This window comes from Heterocephalus glaber, unplaced genomic scaffold, assembly GCF_053883595.1.
Source record: "Heterocephalus glaber isolate CG9 unplaced genomic scaffold, H.glaber_assembly_v1.0 deba00001504, whole genome shotgun sequence".
In the NCBI taxonomy this organism is placed as follows: domain Eukaryota; kingdom Metazoa; phylum Chordata; class Mammalia; order Rodentia; family Bathyergidae; genus Heterocephalus; species Heterocephalus glaber.
Window position 1 is genome coordinate 65498533 of NW_028258324.1, and position 4239 is coordinate 65502771.

The window sequence follows — 4239 nt, forward strand, 5'->3', positions numbered from 1 at the left end:
AGGCATTTATCTCTTTATCTCCTATATGAACATTATCTTCCTTTTGCTTGCAATGAAATAAACTATACCTGTTTTACAGGGTAGCAGAGATATAATGTTAGATGGCATCCAGAGCATAGTATTAATTATAGTCATTCCGGTCATCATCATGACCATCATTGTTCAACAGTTTAGTGTAAATTATGTTCAGATATTTCTGTCAGTTACCTTCCTAAGATGTTCTCTGCCTTTTGCCATCGGCCCTTGTTATGGTCCAGTTATGCGGAATGTTTCAATCCATGCCCAATCTATTATTCCTAAACTGGACATGTTCCCCAAGACCCTGTTCTCTTGTACCCTAGACCCTAAACTGTTGCATACCAGGAAATATCCAGAAGAATCCCCTCTTTCCCTGAGTTCAGAGCTCAGAGCCCAGGGCCAAACCAATGCTGCCAGCCCTTGGTCATTTCTTCTGTATCCTACCTGGACTCTTCTGGTTCCACAGAATCAAATTTCTGTCCTAAACGGCAACTTATAGTAAGAAAAGAGCAATGCCAACATGAAAACCCAGACGCTCTCTTCCTTTTCTACCCCACTAGCTTCCATGGGGAGAGATATATACTGAAAATGGATGCAAAGGGGATTCTTTGGACTCAGAGAGAGTTTTCCATCTTCTTCAATCTTTGCCTATTCAGAAAGATTTTCTTGTAATGATATCTGCTTATCAGAAGAGAGGGTGTGGCTCAGAGTATGTGTTTTTAAATCATACGATGTGAGATAATTTGAATGCAGAAAACTATCTTTTATACCACAGGTAACGACTAGTGGAGGCGTGGTAGATGCTGTAATTGATGTGTTGCCTATTTCTTGGATTGAAATTATAGCAGGTCCCCTCACCTCACCATCTTTTGAGCTGCCTCATCTCCTTCCCTTGTTAGACCTCAGCAGCCTGAAAATAAGGGCATAATTAAGATGAATTTGGGTATGTTAAAGAATTAATTAACAAGGCAATCCCTTCATTCATAGGAGTCCTGGCTAGCATGTATGAAGTTTGGAGTCAATGTAAGTGCCTTTGACAATTGAACGTCCATAAAATTTTCATCACATTAATGCTTGGAATTTGAAGTTCAGCTTTCATCTTGGGGCTTTGAGGTTGCATTGACAATGAATCTGAATTCTTTGTGGTCAGACTATAAGGACTAAGAGAAATTTTGAAAAGTAGGAAATTAGAAATTATGGACTAAGGCAGTGATGGCGAACCTTTTAAAGTTTTCAGTAATATAAATAGCATGCTGAGGCATGCACACCAGAGGTTCGCCACCACTGGAGTAAGAGATTAATGTGTGATCTTATGTACCCAGGCTCAGAACTACTGAATCTCTCTATTCATCAGTGACTCTTCCAGCCACTTTGCCATCTTCTTTCTCCTCTATAAAATGAAAATCATAAGTGGCCCTTTCTGTTGCTATAAAATATGCTAAAACGTATAAAGAGAAATACTGGTATTCAAAAGCAATTATTTCTAGATGTTGAGGTTAAAATTACTTGTTTTGTATTTTCTTCCCATATTTTCCAGTTTTTAACAATGAAACATTTATTACTTTTATATTATATATATTTAAATGCGTATTTCATAAGGCTGTATACAGTGGCAACATACCAAGTCCTCTCTATAGTACAAAGACATAACACACTGGAATGTTATTGCTCTTTAGTCATTATTCAACCTTTTGCTCACTCTGTAAACTCTTTGACCTCACCTCACCCTTTTCCTGGAGATCAGCTCCAAACAAGGGTGCTGGATTTAAAGAGTACTCCTGTCCTCCTGTAGCCATGAAAACATTGTGCTTTCCTGGGCCAATACAAAATGTAGCCAGTAGTGCAGTCACAGCCCACCTTGCTGTATTCCATCTCCTGAGATCCAGGCCTGGATAAATGAGGAGAAGCAGTGGGAGAGAGACCTCGGGTGGAGAATAAAGCACTGATTCATTATGTTCTCACCAGATGTCAATTGTAAGGCTTGGGCTCACCCAGTAGCCTAAGGCAAAGTCTCTGGGCCACTGCTGCCCCATCTCTGGGCCCTAGTGCTGACCAGCCATCCCCTCTGGCACCCTATATGGGAAAGCTAATTAGAAAATTCATCTTGCAAGAATGCTGATGAGACACCTTTCACAGAGTCCAACCACAGGGCCCAGAGGCACTGTGACTCAGTGGTGGAACTGTCTTCCAACACCCAGACCCGATCACTCTCCAGCCCAGAAAAGGAGGTGACCTATCTGGCAAAGCCAGGCAAATTCACATGGGCCAATCAGAAGGATTAGACATGGGAGTGGCCAGTTCTGATGGTGGTCCAGAAAGTACTAGTTACACCCATGGTGTCAGGGCAAGAGGGAAGTCAACCAGCACATTTATTTATTCATTTATTGTAGAGTATGTGTTGTCTGCTCCCAAGGTACTAAGGGTTGCATTATTTGCTCCGGGGAAAATGATGAATCAGATAGCTCTAGTGTTCAGGCCTAGTTACAGAGCAATAGGAGAAGTTAAAATATTAAGTGGTATCTTAGCAAAAGGCCTAGCCTGAGCTGGCTCTGGGTGATTCTTCCACATACCTGCCAACTTCATTATTTGATGTATGTTTTTACTAGAATGCCTGGGAAACACCCTTATCCATCTGTGTGCATGTGTATTTTTTAATGTTGTTATCCCTCATGTTTTATCTTCTGTTTTGCTTTAATTTTTCTTATTTCCGACATATCCTGGCCTGGGTGTTTAATGAGGTGTGAGGATTATGTACCTTGTCATTATTGCTTTCATTCCACTGGTATCCACCATTTCCCTTCTCTCCTGAGAACAAAGCCATCCAAGCAAAGCCACCATATCTGCTCCTCATTCCCTCACTTGACTCATTTCTGTAGCTTCAAGTGATAAGGAAACAAGGTACACAAACAACTGATAAGAGGAAAAGGAACTGGATATTTGGAAGACCAAAATGCGCCCTACGTTTCTGGAAACAAATAGGAGCAGAGCAGCCACATCTTTGCATTCACACACCATTTCAAACATGAGACTTTGCACTCATGACTCAGCAGAGAAATTGAGGGAACCATGAAATATAAATTCAAAATGACTCTGCTGTTTCATTGCCTAGAGTCTTGAAGTAGATGTGGAGAGAGCAGCCATGTCTTTCCAAAATATTCTTACCTAGTACTTTGTTGCCCTTCTTCAAGATCACTGGCTTCAATGCATAGTCTGTGGGGACAGACTTCAACTTTTGTTCTTAGATTCCAACAGGCTACATGTTCATACATTTACTGTTTTAAATGAGCATAAAGATGGCTTCACCTCCAATGCCTTTCTCTGGTCCGCAGTGACACTACCAAACCACCTTTCTGGAAACAACATGGTGATGATGTCATCCTTACTTTTTTAAACCTTTATTAGCTGCCCTCATTTTAAAGCAAAATTTCAACTGATAGGACCATGCACTCAGAGTTCCTAGACTGTCTTCTAACTTTCCAAATTTATGTCTTAGACATCCTAGCCATTTACTGAATGTACCTCTGCCAACGCTTTTCTACTTGATGTGTAGATTAGTCCAACTAGAATAAAGTGCTCTAGTATCCAGCACTACACCTACCCACCTGCTCACTGCAGACTAAGACTCATCTGTTCTTTTCAGCTTGGATTGGACTTCTTTTGAATCTCCAAAATGAAAAATATATAATGAATAACTCAACTTCTTTGAGGTTCTACAATCTAAAGTAACTCCTCTATCCTTCAGTAGAAAGCTAATAATGTTTTATTTGTATTTCTCATTGGTTTGTGTGGAACTTCTTTCTCTCTCAGTACAACTAAAAATTTCCTCTGTGAGAACAGAAATAACTTAAAGCCAGAGACTTTGGTCTCCATTTTACTCAAATGAATATCTTAAATACCTAGAACAGTGACTGGCAAGTGCTGGATAACACACAAATAATTCTTGAATAAACTAATCTGATTAAATTTCAATACATATTTATTGAGCACCTACACTATACCAGGCACTATGGAAAAGCCTCCAGGCATAGTTCATCTTTCCCTTTACACTATGTGTTCACTGAAGGAATGGAGATGTACAATGCACTAAGAATTTTGTAAATATTTGTTCTATAAATTAAATAATGAATGAACAAAGCCTCTTATAAATGACTAATTCCTCCTGATATGCTTTTATTCATAGACAACCGCTTTCTTTCTGCCTCTATTCCTTAGATTCCTTTA